Here is a 22598-nt window from a genome sequence, read left to right as displayed (position 1 = left end):
GATCCAGTCAAAAAAATTACAATTGCTGAGAGGGCCAATGTCACGCCCTGAACTTAGAGAGGTTTTCATGTCTCTATTTTGGGTTGGTCAGGGTGTGATTTGTGTGAGCATTCTATGTTTTGTTTTCTATGTCTAGCGTTGTCTCTGATTGGGAATCATACTTAGGTTGCCCTTTTTCCCTCCTTTCAGTGTGGGTAGTTGACTTTTGTTAGTGGCACTATAGCCCTGTAAGCTTCACGGTTGTGTCTTCGTTTGTTGTTTTGTTGGCGACATTTTAAATAAAAGGAAAATGTACGCCCACCACGCTGCACTTTGGTCCACTTCTTACGATGCCCGTGACAGAACTTCCCACCACCAAAGGACCAAGCAGCGTGGCCAGGAGAGGCAGCCAAAAAAAAACTTTTTTGGGGAGGGGGCACACGGGACGGTTGGCGGAGCCGAGGATGGAACCAGAGCCAGTCGGGTGAAATTGGAGGGGAGCGAAGGGAGTGAAGCAGAGACAGTGAAGGAGTTGATGGGGAGATTGGAGGAGAGAGCTATTAGAGAGTTGCTGTGTTGGTGCATGAGGCACGACATTCGCCCTACGGAGCGTGTCCTCGGGTTGATGTCACCTGAGTCAGCTCTCCATACTCGTCCTGAGGTGCGTGCTAGCCGTCTGGTGAAGACTGTGCCAGCCCCACGCACCAGGCCTCCTGTGTGCCTCCCCAGCCCTGCACGTCTTGTGCCAGCTTGGCGCCCCAGACCTCCGGTGCGCCTCCACAGCCCGGTGAGTTATGCGCCGGCTTTACGCACGGTTTCCCCAGTTCACCAGCTCCCCGCACGTGTCGGGCTAGAGTGGGCATTCAACCTGGAAGAGTGGTGCCAAGGCTACGCACCAGATCTCCAGTGCTCCCCCCACAGCCCGGTCTATCCTGGGCCTCCTCCACGGACCAGGCCTCCAGTAGGTCTCCCCAACCTGGTTCATCCCGTGCCTCCTCCACGGACCAGGCCTCCAGTAGGTTTGAGTCCGGTGCCTGCTCCACGGCAAGGGTGCCCAGTCTGGGGCCCGCAACGAGGGTGCCCAGTCTGGGGCCCGCAACGAGGGTGCCCAGTCCGGGGCCCGCAACGAGGGTGCCCAGTCCGGGGCCCGCAACGAGGGTGCCCAGTCCGGGGCCCGCAACGAGGGTGCCCAGTCCGGGGCCCGCAACGAGGGTGCCCAGTCCGGGGCCCGCAACGAGGGTCCCCAGTCCGGGGCCCGCAACGAGGGTCCCCAGTCCGGGGCCCACAGAGAGTGTCCCCACACCAGAGGCGCCACCAAAGTGGGGTGAGCCAGAGGTGGAGCGGGGTCTACGTCCCGCACCAGAGCCACCACCGTGGATAGATGCCCACCCAGACCCTCCCCTATAGGTTCAGGTTTAGCCCTGTAAGCTTCACGGTTGTTTCTTTGTTTGTTGTTTTGTTGGCGACATTTTAAATAAAAGGAAAATGTACGCTCACCACGCTGCACTTTGGTCCACTTCTTTTGACGGCTGTGACAGCCAACCATGATGACAGAGGGCAGAGGAACTCGTTTCCTCTAACTTCCCCAAATAAAGTAGAGGCACCAAGAGTCACTCTCAGTCCAAAATGGCACCCTATTTCCTATAGAATCCTATAAGCCCTGCTAAAAAGTAGTGCACTATATAGGGGATAGGGTGCCATTTGAGCCACGGTCTGTGAGGTTATCTGACATTACTACGCCCTGACCTTCACGTTCAGTCCTATCACTGTTGCAGGCCAATATCCTGTAAACCATATTCTCCTGCTGAATCACCACCAATCAATTATTTTAATATTTCTGTGGCCATTTTTTTATAGATTATCTCATTTATGCGTAGTGCAGCATGTCTTATTAAATAACGTAAGTTCAGTGCATCTGATTATCTTGCTTTAATGTCATGGGACATTTCTGTTTTCATAAAACCTTTTACCACCTTCTTGATATATCTGTATGTGATTCATTATTATTTTCTAATCTTCATTCTTATATTTCATACAACAACTGCAGGCCACTGGGTATGGAATTCACTCACCTTGCGTGTCCATACTGTGTTCACATTGAGAGCTGTTGCCATGGTTAGTAATTAGCCGTAGTGAGTGCTCCCTGAAACATTGAACAATGGTGAAGCATCTCCTGTAATTCCTCACAGAGGACTGTGTGTCCTTGAGGGAAGTGTCATTCATTGTGGAGACTCTCACCTTGTCTGCTAGTAGGCTTTTACCAGAAAATGCTAATAGACCGCCTGATTGCGTTTGTTATCGGCTATAGCATGGTGAGATATGCAGTATAAACGTGTACGTTTGACACAATTTAATGATCCATGTTAATCAGGAGGACATATCACTCCAAATGAGTCATGCAAAGAGAACCTCAGAATCCCATTGTACTGGGAGCTGCAGCACACATGCCCTGATATTATATCTGCCAATGGAAGGAGGATGAATTGTCAAGGCCAGACACAAAGCGAATAAAGGAAATCCTGTGAGTGTGAATGTGCGAGAGGAGGCAGAGAGACAGATATGGCCTAGTCATCCAGCAACAGCCAGTAGACTACCACAAATGAATTCCAATGAGAGAGTAGATATTAATACGTCTAATAGGACAGGGCCTATAGGTACAATTAGCTCTAGATAATGGCCCTCTTCTTTTCTACTAGAGCTCTAAAATATTGATTTAATTCTCCCCTGTATATCTACTTAAACTCTGGACTGTCACTCTAAGAATCTATCTCATTGTTATGTTTTACAGTGTTGGCCAAGGGGCTTATTCTGTCTCTGTCCTGTTTTAGGGAGCAGAGACGACACATCACTTTGAGGAGCCGCACTCTTCTCTTTTTTTATAAGAATGAGGAAGAGATAACGAGGCGAAGAAATAAAGTGAGATATAAAAATGGGAAATGGTTCCTGGAGCATTTCAAGTATAGCTGCTGTGCCGTGGCTCGTTGTTGAAAGTGAGAGAGACAGCGAGAGCAAGAGAGCTGGCGTGAGGTGAGGAATAAGCTTCGCTTGGCGTGTCGGTGTGACCTTTGGGTGTTTCTGGGGAGAGGGCAGGCGCCAGGCGACGCGGCTCCTCAGGTTACTGTTGTCTCAGCGCCGCGGCGAGGCTTGTCTGATGTTGATGATGTCAGACAGGACACTTACGCTGGGCTAGAGCTCTCCTGGGAGGTGTTGGCTATGGAATCACCCTCTCCGACTCGCTCTCCTCATCCTCACATCTGTGCATTATTTAGCTTATTGTCTCAGCCATTTATCAGGATAATGACTATGCAAGCGTATAATACTGTACTGTACATTTCTCCAAGTGACAAGCACCAGATACCTGATGATGACCACTGAGGAAAAGCCAATAAGGAGATGTGCAGAAAACTGCATCATATTGATATTGGAGAATGGTCTAGGATGGATAGTTGTGCTGCTCAGAATATCACTGACTGCATAGTATTTTGTAGCTTTGCTTGGGGAGGATTGGCGCGGAGCCATACGCATCAGAATAGTGGAGATAATAGTGCAGTGAAAAATAAAATACAAGGACCAAAGTTGCTGGGCTGGCTGTACTTTTTTTTGGACCTTAATAACGATTTTCATGACAAGGAACTCGTAATATCAGTGTGCAGTGGCAGGCAGCGGGAGTGTGGGGACTGAATCACTGATCAATGACAGCTAATGAACACGGCAGGAGTTCTGCTCTGTTTGCCTCTCGACAGAGAGCCCCGCTCCTCTGAGAGAGATTTTTCTTCTATTTTGCACCCCAAAAAAATACAGGAGGCTTCATTGAAACCAACTGCCTCTGGGCTCAATTAACTAGCACAGATTACTCATAATGCAGAGGAGAGCCTGGGTTTGTAATACACAGCATGGAGACCACTCACCTTCCCTCCTCCCTCACTACAACTCTATGCCTTGGGGCCCCGTGACAGTGCAGTGCGGTGGGCTGCGGTATGCATGCAGAGGTACATACTGTATATACATTACATATGGAGTGTCCCAGGTGATCTATGGATCCTGAAGGCTGTTTATCACTCCATCATGTTGACATGGTACTGAGTCGTGTGCAGTCAACACAACACAGAGCTCTGGTGTCACCTGGCTGTCAGCAACACTTAATATACCTGGCTCAGGGTCTTTGGTCGCTGCTGCTGTCCTGATGCCCCTGGCCTGACTGTCCAATCCCCCTTGCATTACATGGATGGTGAGATACTCCTCCAGAGCATTCATCACGTCCTCCATCACCCCCGCCGGGGCAGAGGGCCGGGAGCCTGGCACCTGCACTGTTGTCTCTTCTCTCATTGGCCACATGAGGTGTCCTACTGGGGTTGGGACTTTTATAGAGGCCTCCACTGGCATACAGTACACAGTAGCACACACCTTCAGACATTTTTACAGCTTTTACAAATGTCATCTCAAATATGAGCTGGTATAATTGTGTTGAAACACTGTTCTTTTAAATTGGCTAAATGAAATACATACTGCTAAACTGTTGTCAGCAAAGGAAAGGTGTGTGTTGAGAACATCAAGAGAATTACAGAAGGCAGAAATGTAAATAGACTAGTTAGCATACCCAAATGGGAATAGGCACAAATATGCTGGATTTGTAGACTGTGAGGCTGCGTTTACAGTCAGCCCAATTCTGATATTATTTCCACTAATTGGTCTTTTGACCAATCACATCAGATCTTTTCACATCAGATCTTTTTCCAGAGCTGATCTGACTGGTCAAAATACCAATTAGTGAGAAAAAAAATCAGAATTGGGTTGCCTGTGTAAATGCAGCCTAAGATATATTTTTATGTCAGTCAGTGTTATAAAGCTCAGGGAGAAAATACATGGCTCCAAATGAAAGGCGTCAGAGCTGAAAGATGTGTATCACTGTGTTGGCAAACTGGGCTTAGTGCCTCAATACTGTAGAACTATATTTCATAATGAGAATCTATTCTAGAACTGAGGACTAACGATTTACAAGAAATCAAGGGCATAACATTTTTTGCCATTTAAAGCCCTCTGAATTCCAGTTCTAGAAGGTTTCAAAAGGATCACCTTCCTCAACCTAGACACTGTGATTGTTTAAATGAATGAGCTCTCATGAATTCTGTCACTCAGGCACAGTGATGACAGTGCAATTAATGATTATTTGACCCGACACAGGCTTAAAACAACTTCCTGAAATGGAAATCGTAATACAATCTCTGTCTTTCCATTGGTGGAAATATCTGGAATGACCTGTGTTAATTAAAAATAAAATCCTAGGTGAGGGCGGTAGACGTGTCTGTCAGAGAGTGTGCTTCTGTCTGTATCTGTGCAATGATGTGGATAACATATTAGATGAGAGCGAGCAGAGTGACCAGCCAGCAGCAGACCAGCAGCTACAGAACAGTATAGTAGCCTCAAAAATTCACTAACATTGATTTGCCGCCAATTACTAGCTACACAGGATCCATGGACAAGGCTCACTATATACTAAATTTTTTAACGAAGGAACATGTTTTGAAAACCTTGTAATTACACTAAAGCAATGCGAGCAGACCATTAAATTACATGGCTGGAGAGACAATTTGGAACATAGAAATGGGTCAGATTTAATTGTAGAGCTCCTAGTTAGTCCCCAGAACACCGACAGGTCCACTCAGCAGCCATCAGTCCACTGAGTGGGAATGGGATGATGACATGAAAGTGACCTCATTACTCCACCACAGTCCAAATCAATAAACCATAACAGCCCATGGTCCCTTCTGACGTCATCACAGACGCACAGCTTGATATTCATCATACAGATGATGATTATAACACTGAGGAAGAAGGGGACGAATGGTTTGCATGCTGCTTTGCCAGGCGGCCAGGTTTCCCAGTGTAAACACAGAGCGATCTGCGACTCTTTTCTTTCTCCCTCTCCTCTCTCTTCTTCTGACTCTGAATCACTCCGCCTTTGGGGCTTACCACAGGAGTCTCTTCAAACAAGGCTTTGTACTGGAGTGTAGAATCAAGATTAATGCACTTCCACAGCTCTGTGCTGCTCTAGGGGAAAGAAGCCTGATAATTAACACCAGGGGGGGCTTGGAGGAAATTGGAGGGGGGAAATCACACAACATAATAAAAATACGAGGAAAGGCACATATGACGTTTATTTGGCGTGTGTGCGATGTGTGAGGCTGCGTTGAGGTGACAGTCAGTGAAGCTGTGACTGCGACGTCTTGGAGGGTATGTATGACGGAACGGTTTACTCTGAGCATTGTTTATCATTGTCATGTCCGTAATATTTCATTGTGGTGTGCTTACCACCAGCAGTGTTACAATGCATAAACCACATGCATTTATACAAATTATACAAATATATACAAAGTATACAAATGAACTGCTCAATACATCTTTATAAGGACACTGTGTATTTCATAATGCCTTATGGACAACCTGTCTTACCTTGACCGTTGTAAGATCTCTCCAAAGCTGCATATTGACTTCTGGAAACGTCTGTGTTTATGTCAGAACCCCCCCAGCTGGAGTTGTTCTCTGATAATGACTCAGATTGTTGTCATTTACATCAATGTCTGAAAACAGCGTGCCCGTGGCTCCCTGTACAGGGTTCTCCAAATATATAAATAAGTGGTGGAAGGTTACCAAGGAAGAGAATGAAATATGGCACTTCCATTTCAATGCAAATGAGGACTGAAATGAGTGCAGTGTGGATTTACAGTGGCTCATTAGAATGGACCCAGCACGCTGCTGCTTTAAGTGAACAGTCTCCTATAGCCTGAGTAAATTAGTGTGCAATCCCCTGCACTGGCTGTAAATGAAACTGTCCGTCAGCATGCAGCGTCTCAACCTGCTAAGAAGAAGTGGGATAGGATGGTTCTGTCCTCCTGATGTCTGTCTGCTGGAGCTCTTGGATAGAGAGAAAGTTTTCTTCAAGTTTGGATAGTCTGTGTTAACTTCCCAGTCTATTCAGTCAGGAGTCTGACGTGAAGATATGAGAGTTTTTTAGTGTATGCTCGTGTCGCATATACAGCCAAACAATCTCTATAGCCTTTGGTAAAGGTCTGGGGTGGTCTTTCATTTCTGAAATTCATTTCAGGATGCTGCTGTCCTGGACTCTATAAGAATGACCCCCTGTTTGAACACACACATCATGCATTTCCAAAGGGGGAATATCTAAAAGTAGATTTGAATCCGATGAGAACATGCAGGTGTGAAAATATTGTGTTGTGTTCATTTTTATGATGGATTAGGAGGCAAGCTGCACTGCCCTCTGAGAGGAGGCAAGCTGCACTGCCCTCTGAGAGGAGACAAGCTGCACTACCCTCTGAGAAGAGGCAAGCTGCACTGCCCTTTGTGAGGAGGCAAGCTGCACTGCCCTTTGTGAGGAAGCAAGCTGCACTGCCCTCTGAGAGGAGGCAAGCTGCAATACCCTCTGAGAGGAAGCAAGCTGCACTACCCTCTGAGAGGAGGCAAGCTGCACTGCCCTTTGTGAGGAAGCAAGCTGCACTGCCCTCTGAGAGGAGGCAAGCTGCAATACCCTCTGAGAGGAGGCAAGCTGCACTGCCCTCTGAGAGGAGGCAAGCTGCACTACCCTCTGAGAGGAGGCAAGCTGCACTGCCCTCTGAGAGGAGGCAAGCTGCACTGCCCTCTGAGAGGAGGCAAGCTGCACTGCCCTCTGAGAGGAGGCAAGCTGCACTACCCTCTGAGAGGAGGCAAGCTGCACTGCCCTTTGTGAGGAGGCAAGCTGCACTGCCCTTTGTGAGGAAGCAAGCTGCACTGCCCTCTGAGAGGAGGCAAGCTGCAATACCCTCTGAGAGGAGGCAAGCTGCACTACCCTCTGAGAGGAGGCAAGCTGCACTGCCCTTTGTGAGGAAGCAAGCTGCACTGCCCTCTGAGAGGAGGCAAGCTGCAATACCCTCTGAGAGGAGGCAAGCTGCACTGCCCTCTGAGAGGAGGCAAGCTGCACTACCCTCTGAGAGGAGGCAAGCTGCACTGCCCTCTGAGAGGAGGCAAGCTGCACTGCCCTCTGAGAGGAGGCAAGCTGCACTGCCCTCTGAGAGGAGGCAAGCTGCACTGCCCTCTGAGAGGAGGCAAGCTGCACTGCCCTCTGAGAGGAGGCAAGCTGCACTGCCCTCTGAGAGGAGGCAATCTGCACTGTCCTCTGAGAGGAGGCAAGCTGCACTGCCCTCTGAGAGGAGGCAAGCTGCACTGGCCTTTGTGAGGAGGCAAGCTGCACTGCCCTCTGAGAGGAGGATATTTCAAACTTTTTTAACAAATCAAAAACTGAAAAATTGGGCGTGCAAAATTATTCAGCCCCTTTACTTTCAGTGCAGCAAACAATCTCCAGAAGTTCAGTGAGGATCTCTGAATGATCCAATGTTGACCTAAATGACTAATGATGATAAATACAATCCACCTGTGTGTAATCAAGTCTCCGTATAAATGCACCTGCACTGTGATAGTCTCAGAGGTCCGTTAAATGCGCAGAGAGCATCATGAAGAACAAGGAACACACCAGGCAGGTCCAAGATACTGTTGTGAAGAAGTTTAAAGCCGGATTTGGATACAAAAAGATTTCCCAAGCTTTAAACATCCCAAGGAGCACTGTGCAAGCGATAATATTGAAATGGAAGGAGTATCAGACCACTGCAAATCTACCAAGACCTGGCCGTCCCTCTAAACTTTCAGCTCATACAAGGAGAAGACTGATCAGAGATGCAGCCAAGAGGCCCATGATCACTCTGGATGAACTGCAGAATTCTACAGCTGAGGTGGGAGACTCTGTCCATAGGACAACAATCAGTCGTATATTGCACAAATCTGGCCTTTATGGAAGAGTGGCAAGAAGAAAGCCATTTCTTAAAGATATCCATAAAAAGTGTTGTTTAAAGTTTGCCACAAGCCACCTGGGAGACACACCAAACATGTGGAAGAAGGTGCTCTGGTCAGATGAAACCAAAATTGAACTTTTTGGCAACAATGCAAAACGTTATGTTTGGCGTAAAAGCAACACAGCTGAACACACCATCCCCACTGTCAAACATGGAGGTGGCAGCATCATGGTTTGGGCCTGCTTTTCTTCAGCAGGGACAGGGAAGATGGTTAAAATTGATGGGAAGATGGATGGAGCCAAATACAGGACCATTCTGGAAGAAAACCTGATGGAGTCTGCAAAAGACCTGAGACTGGGACGGAGATTTGTCTTCCAACAAGACAATGATCCAAAACATAAAGCAAAATCTACAATGGAATGGTTCAAAAATAAACATATCCAGGTGTTAGAATGGCCAAGTCAAAGTCCAGACCTGAATCCAATCGATAATCTGTGGAAAGAACTGAAAACTGCTGTTCACAAATGCTCTCCATCCAACCTCACTGAGCTTGAGCTGTTTTGCAAGGAGGAATGGGAAAAAATTTCAGTCTCTCGATGTGCAAAACTGATAGAGACATACCCCATGCGACATACAGCTGTAATCGCAGCAAAAGGTGGCGCTACAAAGTATTAACTTAAGGGGGCTGAATAATTTTGCACGCCCAATTTTTCCGTTTTTGATTTGTTAAAAAAGTTTGAAATATCCAATAAATATCGTTCCACTTCATGATTGTGTCCCACTTGTTGTTGATTCTTCACAAAAAAATACAGTTTTATATCTTTATGTTTGAAGCCTGAAATGTGGCAAAAGGTTGCAAAGTTCAAGGGGGCCTAATACTTTCGCAAGGCACTGTATATGGATATCCAGAGCCACCGAGTTTACAGAGACCTCTAGGAAACTGGCAGGACTCAGATGTCAACAGTCTGACTTCTTTTGACTTGTATAATTCATCAAGTTGTCTCTGTTTTTTTATTTACAGTTTCGCCACTTCATAGAGATATATCACGTGCCACAGATACAGTCAGGGGAAAATATGTAATGATTAAGAAGTGATAGAGAGTTTTCCAAACAGTGGCAGCAGCCATTTTTCCAGCCAAAGTAACCAAGACAGCATACACCACAAGCATAAGAGTATTACATCTGCTGATGGTCTGCAATCTCAGTCCTTCCAGACAGATCAGAATCAAAAGGAGCTTTATAAGCATGACAGGTTTGGACAGGAAGTAGAGATGAGGCCTTTCTGGAACAAAGAGCATGTAGGCTACTGCAAAATGTCATAATGCATTAAGTATTCCTCTTCCTCAAACTTTGTTTTTTTTAAATATATATATATTTCCTTTCATGTACATCTTTACATTATAATTTTACTGAAAAATGTAAACAAATTATAATTTTTTTGAAATCTTTTCTTTTCAATTGGAAATCCAGAGCAGTATGTTTCAGGTAGTTTTGGGTAATCCACTCTATTTACATATCTAAACTGAACCTCTGCGGTTATACCCTGCTATATTGCTTTTTAAAATCTGAAACTAGGAGAGCTTCACGTGTGACATTATTTTATTTATTTATCCTTTATTTAGCTAGGCAAGTCAGTTATGAACAAATACTTATTTACAATGACGGCCTAGGAACAGTGGGTCAACTACCTTGTTCAGGGGCAGAACGACAGATTTTTTACCTTGTCAGCTCGGGGATTCAATCTAGCAACCTTTCGGTTACTGGCCCAACGCTCTAACCGCTAGGCTACCTGCCGCCCCATTATAAACCCTGTGTGTCTGAGTTAATTCTCGAACCAGTTTAATGATTCAGGGAGAGCAGTTTAATTTGCTGTGGTAGCATTAGCAGTGGTGTGGAGGGGTCTATTGGGACCGGAGTGGGTAAACTACATTAAAAGTTTAGAAGAGTTACCTGTAATATGGAAACAGGTAAAGTGGATAAAGACTGGGATGTTGCAGTCATCAAAAGGAACAAACCGTAATATTGTCCTGTTGGAATAAGAAAGTGTCTCGGTAATGTTTTTTCTCCACAGCACAAATCCCTATAAGGTTTTGGTCTGACAACCTCCCTCTCTCTAACACAATATTATTATTTTATTTTTTTTCAGCAGTGAGGAGGCAGACGGTGAGACAGCGATGAGTCTTATATTTAATCCCACTACACCTATCCATCAACGGAGAGACTGGTTCCACTGGCTCCTACCCACACAGTTTCCCGTCCTTACTGAGCTGACAATGAGTCCATCATACCCATCCCTACAGGACCACTTCCTCCTGGGCTTCCAAAAAGCCATAAACCCATCATATCCTATTACAGCACTCTACATTTCCCTTCCCCTGCTACTCCTTCAATTAACAAAGTATATGAACCCGGGTGTGGAGTCGTATTCATTTCTATGCAATAGGCTAAAGAGAAGCTCCACTTGAAGGCCATTGGATTTGACAGGCTCCCTGTCTCGAACCTGGACAACATTTTCTCTTCACTATGTATCGAGGTAGGAAGTTTGAGAGTCCCAGAATCTCATTTCTAATAGGAAGTGAACAGCTTAAGAGATGACCAAGCTGAGGCTGCCATCAGCGTCTCCCTTGCTGCCTACCTGCCAGAGACAGAGTGTAGCTGTGTAACTCTCCATTTACTCCTCGACTCACTAATTAATGGTTGCCCGTGGAGTAACTTGTACCTGTCAGTGTCTACCGCTCTCGTATATTCAATAACTTGGGGGAATTGAAATTGAATGCCAGCTAAGCTCGAACAAACCGCAAATGGTGCATGGGATACACCCTGGTTCTCTCACTGACCTGACAGCAGCCTTATATGTAAGGTTTTTAATGAACATGGACTCTTCTCAGCTACTCTTAACTGCCAAGGTGGAATGTTTTATGAATTCAAGATGGAGGGTGGGTGGGTGATTGTATAAGTTCTGTTACAGTGTACAGGTACTCGAGCAGGTCCTTGTGCCAAATGTCAATGTGCGTATGAATGCCAAAGCCGTCCATGAAAGAACCCAGTGCCGATTCGCATTAAAGAGACATGGTGAAAATGTTCCCGAGCGGTCACTGGTAATTATTGCGTCCATTTCCAGGGCCACTGCATGTGTGTTCATGGAGAACAAGGTCCACTCTATTACACATATCTCCTTACCCATGGGATTAGCCACACTGCTCACAATTCATACCTCCACTTCTCCATTAGAGCTGATTTATCTGCAGACTACACTCCTCTACATAATGAGGAAAACAAGAATAATGGTGAAAAGTAATACAAATCTTTCATTTACATGTGGATCTAGCCGGACGTGTTAAATTGCCAGTTACGCTCTCACGTTCTTAGGGACTTGCAGATGCTTATTCATCCCAAACATCTTAGTTGTTTGAATAATGAATTTCCTCCAGGAGTATTTGCTACTGCCGTGTGTGAAATAAGTGGCTGCGGTTGGGCTGGTGGAACAGACAGGCTGGCTGTCTCTGAGAGGTAGGAAGGGAAGGGTTACCCCCCCCCAACCCATCACTATTCCTTCTAAGCTGGATGAAGCTGTTGATCAAACCGAAGGCTGTGCTTCCAAATCCACATCTCTCTCTCGCTCTCTGTACAGTAGCCCTTGACCTTGCCATGTGTCCTCATGGCCCAGACACCCGCTTGAAATTAAATTACAGATTAGTGGCTTCAGCTCCTTGGAAGGGTTTATTTGGTTGCCCCCTCTCTATGTCACTCTCATTCTCCCATTCAGGAGCAGGGAGGAAATGTCATGGGATTTAAGAAAGAAAATGCCAGCCTCAAAGTCTATACTATGTTGCCTGGCCTCCCTAAATTCAGGATGTCTGCAAGGAGTTCTAAATCTTACAGGTGAGGAATAGGGGGGCAGATAGCATGTGGTGATTACTGTGCTAGGATGAGTAACGAACAGGGGAAACGGAAACCAAACTCATACATTTTTATTTATTTATTTCATACAAACGTCTTCAGACTTCAATGTCTCTGTAAGTTTGGCCTTCTCCCATCAATTCCATCAAGCTGAGATGGAGCATGAACTCTACACCAGACTCAATGACTGGTCCTGTCACTGAGTGCTTCTTTAGACACTGTTGTTGCACCTTGAGATTGAAAAATCATTCTAGCGAGACAAGTGGACCAAACGCCGAGCCCTCATTCATTTGGAAGACTGTCACACATAGCACAATGCTGTAATTTCAAATCACTTTCACTTCCACTCTGTAGGTTCTGTGATTTTTGGCAAATCAGAATGGCTTGTTAGCCCTATAAATTATCCACTTCCCTTCATATTGATGTAGATACCCAGTCACTCCTCAAGTATATAACTCATCATGTCAGAGTCTGGCCTCTTTTCATTGGGAAGTAGGTTTCTTTGAATGTGCCAACAGAGAAGCTACCCCACAGGGCAAACACTGGTTGAATCAACGTTGTTTCCATGTCATTTCAACCTAAAAAAAATAATCCATCTGATGACGTTGAATCAACGTGGAAAACTAATTAGATTAGCAAAAAGTCATCACATAACCCAATTTTTTACCTAAATAGAATGACATTTTTTGTTGTTGTTGATTTCACACTGAATTCCCGTTAGTTAACAACTCAACCAAATGCAAATCAAAGTTAGACATTGAACTGGATGTCTGTCACCAGTGGGTACTGTACTGTAGAGACACTTTCAAATCAAGATTACTCACTGTAATCATATTTGCATTAAATGCTTTTCTAGAGTCCGGAGTCTGTAGCCAGATTTTTTTGTTCTATTGTGTTGTTTGGAATAAGTGGAAAGTTAACCTGAATGTCACAGTTTGTTGAGCAATGGAGAAAAACTCACAGCCGACATTTGAAACTGTATAGTTCTCCTCTCACCAGGGGGATTGAGTTGTGTATTTAGTATGGAGAAAGAAAGCAATCAATAAAACAGCTGTTGGTAACCAAGGGACGAGAGAAGTGTCTTTGAAACTTTAGCACATGGTGCTTAAAAAGCGAATATAGTCAATAATAGATGAAGAACTACTGGTAGCAGCCATGCTCCAGGGTGTTATACCCACCGCTAGACAGAGAAAAACACACGATTCAACTATTTGTGAAGATTCATTTCCAAAAGCCAATCTTGACTATCCAGCATAGTTTTTGAACTGACTTAATAGTTATGATTTAATTTGATTTGATACTTTTGATTTTCTGGGTAATTATTCATGACAGAGAGGCACATTTATTAAAACGTTGTAATGGGCATTTAAAAGGGAAAACAGTACCCATCAACATCCTTTGGACCTCTACATTTTTTAGGAAATAAGTAAACATGAAGAAAACGGTCAGGATTGTCAAGACATTGACAGATCTGAGGAAGAGATGGGCAAAAATACCGAATCGAACACGCTGCTCATCAATCAAAACATGAAAACAAGGTTTGAAAGCACGTTTATGTTGCAACGCTTCCCCCTGAATTGTACTGTCAGAGTAGATCAATGTTGTTGTCATTTGAAAGGTGATCAGGTCACACAAGGGAGACATTGGTACTCCACAGTTTACCAAATGCTCACAGACAAGAGAGGCTTCCATTTTCAAAAGGGAAAGTTTGTTCTTTCATAGTGTTTTACCTCCGGGCCGGTATATCTTGAAGGACAAAACAGTTTCAATAGAGGCTCAGATAAATATTCCTCATCAGTATGTAATCATGCTGGGAAGGAAAAAAAAGTTTGAAGGCACCTGTGAATCGCTAACACTACTCTGTTCCCCTCTGAATGGTAAGCAGGCTTACTGGACGTGTACTGTTGACACGAGGCTTTACAGAAGACAGATGACAGAGTCTCACTTTTAGAGGACAGGGATGGAAGGAAGAAGTGGCACAGAGATTACAATTATAAAAAGAGGCTAAACTGCCATTATTTAATTTGAATTGGCATTTTGATCTGAGAGTATTGTGAAATGCAGCATTTGCTCTCTGACAAAGATGTGGAATCGTAATAATGTCCCGATTTGTTGTGGCATTCATGTTCCAGAGGCTTTGTCTCTGTAAAGATAGCCATTCTGAGAGGGAGTTCAGTGACAGATTTCAGCTGTCAGGGGTTTTACATGCTCAGCAAAAACTATGCCAATGAACACGTTATACTGTTTCCAGTTGGCCACTAAATATCGGTTCATATGAAATGTGTCTCACTTGTTCTGAATCTGTACTCATGCATAAGTGTTTTTTCTACATTTAAAAACCCTCATATATATTTGAACTTCAAACAATTGCATCAGCTAATTTGTAAAATAGGCCCATGTTCCATTGAGCATGTTTGGCTTCTAATGAAATAAGAGCTTATTCATGTATCGACATAAAGGTTTGTAGATATGTCACATTAGGGGCACGACCAGGGACACAAAGTCATATTTATAAAGGCCGACATACGGCAACTTTGACTCCCTATCAATGCTCATTGCGTGTCATGGATAAAGTAAGCATAAGGAATGCAGAGTTGTCAATCATAGGATGATTTGCTTGTCTTTATTTCCCTTTGATGTATCGTTTTTCCCCCATTTTTATAAATGCATCAAAGCTTTTACTATATGTTTTACTGTTGATATGTCATATCATAATTGAGTCAAGCATACAATTTCATCTGGCATCAAAATAATGTATTACTTTCACTTGACTCTAGCTGCCAAGCAGTACACCCATGGGATATCCTTTTAAGTGTATGATTTTATGTCATGCGTTTTTACTGTCCCTCTCAATAACAGTACATGTAAAGATCAAAAGCTTTTATTTGATGCCTTTGTTTTCTTGTCACTATGTCCAACAACAACTTCATCAGTTTCACAATGGCAGAACCATACCAGACATTCTGTGAGTGTTTCAAAGTCTTTATGTAAGATATTAAAGGATGGTTGATCCTGATAAAACTGGGTTATTCACACCACACGGAGATAGAGAGGCAGTAAGTATTGAAGACCCTAAGTAGACCACTGAGCACCTCCCATCCCTAGGGGGCAGCAGCTACCAGGTCAGGTGCTGAGACATCTGTCTAGAGAGACTGTACAAGATGGTGGCAGAGGTGATGGCGGCAGAGGTGAGGGCTGCCGTCTTATTGGCTCTTAACCAGCCATGCTATTTTGTTAGTTTTTTCACAATTTTCTAAACTTGTTATGTACATAATGTTGCTGCTAACCGTCTCTTATGACCGAAAAGAGCTTTTGGACATCAGAACTGGGATTACTCAACTCAAATTAGATGAGGAGTTCAGTCGGAAGCGGGGGATATACTACAGACACCCGACCAGGCCCAGATCCCCGTGATTTGCAGGAAAAGGAAACGTAGGTTTTGCGGAAAGAGATCCGGATGCCTTGTGAGGATCAGGCGACGAGTGGCTAATCTGCCCTTGCTTTCCGTTCTGCTAGCTAACGTTCAATCGCTGGAAAATGAATGGGACGAACTGAAATCACATACTCTATATCCTACTAACGGGACATTAAAAATTGTGATATCTTATGTTTCATCGAGTCGTGGCTGAATAACGACATTAAGAACATACAGCTGGAGGGTTATACACTTTATCAGCAGGACAGAACATCAGCTTTCTGGTAAGACATGGGTCGGGGGCCTATGCAAATTAATAAACAACAGCTGGTGCACAATATCTAAGGTAGTCTCAAGGTTTTGCTTGCCTGAGGTATCTCACGATAAGCTGTAGACCACACTATCTACCTAGAAAGTTTTCATCTGTACTTTTCGTAGCTGTCTACATACCACCACAGACCGAGGCTGGAACTAAAACCGCACTCATTGAGCTGTATTCCGCCATAAGCAAATAGGAAAACGCTCATCCAGAGGTGGCGCTCCTAGTGGCCGGGGACTTTAATGCAGGGAAAGTTAAATCAGTTTTACCTAATTTCTATCACTATGTTAAATGTGCAACCAGAGGGAAACAAATTCTAGACCACCTTTACTCCCCACACAGAGACGCGTACAAAGCTCTCCCTCGCCCTCCATTTGGCAAATCTGACCATAACTCTATCCTCCTGATTCCTGCTTACAAGCAAAAATTAAAGCAGGAAGCACCCGTGACTCGGTCTATAAAAAAGTGGTCAGATAAAGCAGAAGCTAAACTGCAGGAATTTTGCTATCACAGACTGGAATATGTTCCGGGATTCTTTCGATGGCATTGAGGAGTACACCACATCAGTCACTGGCTTTATCAATAAGTGCATCAAGGACATCGTCCCCACAGTGACAGTAAGTACATACCACAACCAGAAACCATGGAGGTGTCAGAGAAAGACTCCAGCCACCCTAGTCATAGACTGTTCTCTCTGCTACCGCACGGCAAGCAGTACCGGAGCGCCATGTCTACGTCCAAGAGGCTTCTAAACCCCCAAGCCACAAGACTCCTGAACAGCTAATCAAATGGCTACCCAAACTATTTGCATTGTCTCCCCCCCCCCCCACCACGCTGCTGCTATTCTCTATTATATCTATGCATAGCCATTTTAATAACTCTACCTATGTATGTAATTACCTCGACACTGGTGCCTCCGCACATTGACACATTGACTCTGTACCAGTACCCCCTGTATATAGCCTCACTATTGTTATTTACTTCTGCTCTTTAAATATTTGTTATTCTTATCTTTTACTTTTGGGGGGTATTTTCTTAAAACTGCATTGTTGGTTAAGGGCTTGTAAGTAAGCATTTCACTGTAAGGTCTACTACACCTGTTGTATTCGGCGCATGTGACAAATACGATTTGATTTGATAGCCAGGATGTGATGATTGTTCATGTGTTGGGGATTGGCAAGTCTCTGAAATCCAGACCCTAGGCAACAGCAGTGACTAGGGTCTGGGATTAATGACAGACTCTTGGTAACAAAAATCCGGGGGAGGTCCTCTTCAGACAGACAACTCCCCCAACAAATCACGAGGCAGACATGCCAGAACACTGCAATTCACAACCAAAGTTCGCAGGCGTTCTTTGCATTGTTTTAGTGAAGGTAGATGATGCAAACCAGCCATTTGCAGAATGCACTCATTAAAAATAACCTCTGTGATCTTCATCTTCCTAGCTACTATTTTGTGTTCGGGGGATGTGGGCAACAAGCGGATAAATCAGGGACGTAGGCAGTGACATGCAAACCGGAAGATTGGTACATTGTGGGAGGCACATCTGTCTAGAGAGAGTAGGGATTGGCAGGTGATGGCTGAGAGAGAGGTGGATTGAGGAGCCTTCTGGCCCAACATACCTTTTTGCTATGGATTTCCTTTTGTTTTATTTTGTGTATATTAATATTATTTTGGTCACCATCTAGGAACATTGCAACCTGCTTGGGCTGGTGGACTAGAGAGTCAGGACAGAGCTCGCCCTGGATCCTGGTAAGTAGGCTGTCTTCTTAGGAACATGCCAGCTCTTCAGAACACAAGCCATATAACCATAGAGTTCTCAGTTTAACCTTTTTGGGATAGGGGGCAGCATTTTCACTTTTGGATGAATAGCGTGCCCAGAGTGAACTGCCTCCTACTCTGTCCCAGATGCTATTATATGCATATTATTATTAGTATTGGATAGAAAATACTCTGAAGTTTCTAAAACTGTTTGAATGATGTCTGTGAGTATAACAGAACTCATATGGCAGGCGAAAACCTGAGAAAAATCCAACCATGAAGTGGGACCTCTGAGGTTTGTAGTTAATGTGTGAAAGTTACATAATTCTAAAAAATATTTTAGTATTTCGCTCACTGCCTTTTCAGCTGAATGTTGTGTAGGGGTTCCGCTTTACAATGAAAAGGTTAAACCCTTTACAATGAAGATCTGAAGTTATTTTGGCATGTGTTAGTTGTGCAGAGGTGAGAACGGAGTCAGGCGCAGGACACAGAACTGAGTAAAATAACGTACTTTTACTCAGGAAAAATAATCAGCGAAAATAAATCCACGCAGGGATCACAAACCCTAACACAACAGCCTAACACAGAACCGGGAACAATCACGCACAAAACATAATGAGAACCAGAGGGTTAAATAGGGAAATAATAATAATGTAATGGGAACCAAGTGTGTACAATCAAGACATTACAAATGGAAAAAGAAACGTGGATCATTGGTAGCTAGAAAGCCGGTGACGACGACCGCCGAACGAACTAGGAGAGGCACCAACTTCAGCGGAAGTTGTGACATATTTGGATTTTTACGGGTCCTTTTTTGCTAAGTTTAGTTGGTACTAATTACTATTACTTACTAATTCAGTTCAAACAACAATACAATAACAAAACAGAACATTTACAAACAAAAAGCAAGTTGAATTAGGAACAATATGATTGTTCATTGTTCAAATAGGGAGGACCAGTGAGTTGAAGTTGACTTGTGGCTACTGTAGTTGAACCAGTTTAGAGGTGGAGAGTGAACAGATGGCTCCAGTGTGAGTAGGGAGTACTCAGCTGAAGATGAATACAACACACATCCTATTCAGAGACCAATTTCTTTGTGTTACTAAGATCTTTAGTGGAGTCACAGCATCACTGAGAATGATGCAATACATCCTGAAATGGAGAAAAGAAGCCATTGCAATTGATCAAAATGTTCAGTCCATTATGACTCCTATACATTGTGTTTGGAAAACAACTAGCCAGTCTACAAATAAGTCTACTTGGGGTTTTAGGCCTGTCTAGCTGTTCCATTACCTGTCTGACTGACCATTTAACGTGAAAGTAAGCATAAGTGGCTAGTGTACTGTATGCATGTGTCTAGCCCTTCTCATAACTCCAAATTCTACAGCATTGGAGTCATTCTACATCCTTTTTGAGTACCTGATGTGATCATTCAAGTTTGAAATGCTCTATCTATAAAGAATTGATCATTGATTGTGATACGTTTTTGGAAACCTTGAACACTCAACCTAACTTAATTAATCATCCAAAAACAACTTTCCAAATACAAAAGATAGACTTACTGTTAGCTGTTTTACCACAGATTTCCACCGATGTTTTTTTGTGTAACAACTTCGAGCCGACAGGTTTTTTTGTTCCCTTGCAAGTTTCTATTAGCTCTGGAAGTGCATTGCAGTGACATGAAAGTAGACTTTTCGATGTTCCCAAAATTGTATTGCACTTCCAGGTGATTAGACACGGTTAGATGCAGTTAGACAGAGCGTCGGGACAGCTGTACACATTGGTTACCCACTGTGGTCAATTGTTAACCTTTCTAGCACAAGCTCGACAACATTCCGCTGAAAAGGCAGTGCACGAAATTCAAAAATATTTTTGGGAAATATGTAACTTTCACACATTAACAAGTCCAATACAGCAAATGAAAGATAAACATCTTGTTAATCTACCCATTATGTCCGATTTCAAAAATGCTTTACAGTGAAAGCACAACATATGATTATGTTAGGTTATAGCCAAGTCAAAAAAACACAGCCATTTTTCCAGCCAAAGATAGGAGTCACAAAAAGCAGAAATATAGATAAAATTAATCACTAACCTTTGATGTTCTTCATCAGATGACACTCATAAGACATCATGTTACACAATACATGTATGTTTTGTTCGATAATGTGCATATTTATATCCAAAAATCTCAGTTTACATTGGCACCTTACGTGCAGTAATGTTTTGATTCCAAAACATCCAGTGATTTTGCAACCGCTGTGTCAAATGTTTCAAAAACTTTAACCTGATGACGGGTTAGGGATCCCTTTTGGGAACATCCCCTCCCACGTTCAGCTGGAACGTGGCGCATGGAACGCAAAAATATTCTTAGAAATATTTAACCTCCACACATTAGCAAGTCCAATACCTCAAATGAAAGATAAACACCTTGTTCATCTACCCAGCATGTCAGATTTTTTAAATGTTTTACGGCGAAAACACACCACATATTTATATTAGACCACCACCGAAACGAAGACAAGAGGCAGCCATTTTGTCCCAGAAAATATAAAATTATAAAAGCAGGATTAAAAAATAAATCATTCACTAACCTTTTGAAAATCTTCATCAGATGACAGTAATAGGACATGTTACACAGTACATTTTCTTTTTCAATAATATGCCATTTATATCCATAAATAAATGTCCATTTACATTGAATTCATGTTCAGAAAATACTCAAAAATGTCAGCAGAAAATATAGGTAGCGCCGCAATATAACGTAAATAGACATCATGAACTTTGACTAAATATACATGTTCTACATATAGTTAGAAAGATACACTGCTTCTTAATGCAATTGCTTTGTTACATTTCTTTTTAACGTTACAGAAATCGCTCACTATTCAATATTCTGAGACGGCGCTCAGATATAAGCTATATTTCTCCGCTATGTTGGAGTCAACAGAAACACACAATTTCAGCATAAATATTCCCTTACCTTTGATGGTCTTCGTTCAGAATGTACTGGAAGGGTTCATACTTACCCAAAACATTGTTTGGTTTCAAGTCTTGTGTCTTTGTATTAGCATCTGCTAACAATATCAGCTGAAATGCACCCAAAATGTCCTCTGGTCCGGAAAAGTTGCGCATCAAAACTTCAAAATTACATATTATATGTCGACTAAACAGGTCAAACTAAGTGCAGAATCAAGCTTTAGGATGTTTTAAACATACAAAACAATTTTCAATTCAACCGGTCATTGTTAGTCCTCCTCCGGAGTGCTGGAACAAAGGAATGGCTGGGACCAATTCGCGCCCTAACGCACAGGTATTTTCTCGCGGCACTCACTCAATTCACTCCCATAGGGCCAATTCTCGCGGGATTTGAACGATTAAACGCTCTACTGAATGAGGACATCTAGTGGAAGACATCCCCAGATCCATAGCTGGTTGGGAAGGGTGGGGGCGATCACGTCAAAGTTGCCCCAACTTTCATGACCACAAAACTAGTTTGGAAGAATGCCTGCCCTGTGAGTTCTGCTATACTTACAGACATAATTCCAACGGTTTTAGAAGCTTTAGATTGTTTTCTATCCAATAATAATTATTATATGCATATATTAGCAATTTTTGACAGATTTTTTTTCAGTTTACTATGGGCACGCAATTCCTCCAAAGGGGGCAGTATTCTGCCTAGAGGTTTTAAGGAAAAAGCATAATCTGAGAACGGCGCACAGAGCCCAAAACAGCCAGAGGAATATCCGCCATTTTGGAATCAACAAAGTTAGAAATTACACCATAAATATTCACTTACCTTTGATGATCTTCATCAGAAGGCACCCCCAGGAATCCCAGTTCGACAATAAATGTCTGATTTGTTCCATAAAGTCCATAATTTATGTCCAAATAGCCACTTGTTGTTAGCGTGTTCAGCCCAGTAATCCATCTTCATGAGGCGCAAGCATTTCATCCAGACAAAAACTCGAAAAGTTCCGTTACAGTCCTTTAGAAACATGTCAAACGATGTATGAAATCAATCGTTAGGATGTTTTTAACATAAAACATAAATCATTTTCCAACCGGAGAATTCCTTTGTCTTCAGAAAAGCATTGGAATGAGAGGTAACTCTGTTGGGAGCACGCATCAGGAGACCGAATCTCTCTGCCATACCACTGACTCAAAGAGGTCTCATGAGCCCCTCCTTTATAGTAGAATCCTCATTCAAGATTCTAAAGACGGATAACATCTAGTGGAAGCCGTAGGAAGTGCAACTTTATCCATATCTCAATGTGTATTCAGTAGGCCAGGCTTTGAAAAACTACAAACCTCAGATGTCCCACTTCCTGGTTGGAATCTTCTCAGGTGTTTGCATGCCATATGAGTTCTGTTATGCTCACAGATA

The 22598-nt window shown here is 43.4% G+C and overlaps 1 protein-coding gene across 3 annotated transcripts in view; it reads left to right on the top strand.

Annotated features, from left to right (window-relative positions):
- LOC110526336 (CD276 antigen) overlaps nt 1–11899 on the top strand; it is a 79925-nt gene extending 68026 nt beyond the window's left edge. For 2 of the 3 annotated variants that reach the window (XM_021607214.3, XM_090238545.1), the window contains one exon: nt 10963–11899. The gene's annotated coding sequence lies outside the window, so the exon portion shown is untranslated. The remainder of the gene's footprint in view (nt 1–10962) is intronic. The other variant, XM_090238544.1, reaches the window with a different exon arrangement.
- Nucleotides 11900–22598: the final 10699 nt, after the last annotated feature.

Source organism: Oncorhynchus mykiss, chromosome 6 (genome assembly GCF_057628025.1).
Source record: "Oncorhynchus mykiss isolate SJ-2025 chromosome 6, ASM5762802v1, whole genome shotgun sequence".
Taxonomy (NCBI): domain Eukaryota; kingdom Metazoa; phylum Chordata; class Actinopteri; order Salmoniformes; family Salmonidae; genus Oncorhynchus; species Oncorhynchus mykiss.
The sequence above is the reverse complement of the archived record's forward strand: the minus strand, read 5'-3'. Positions and strand labels throughout refer to the sequence as shown.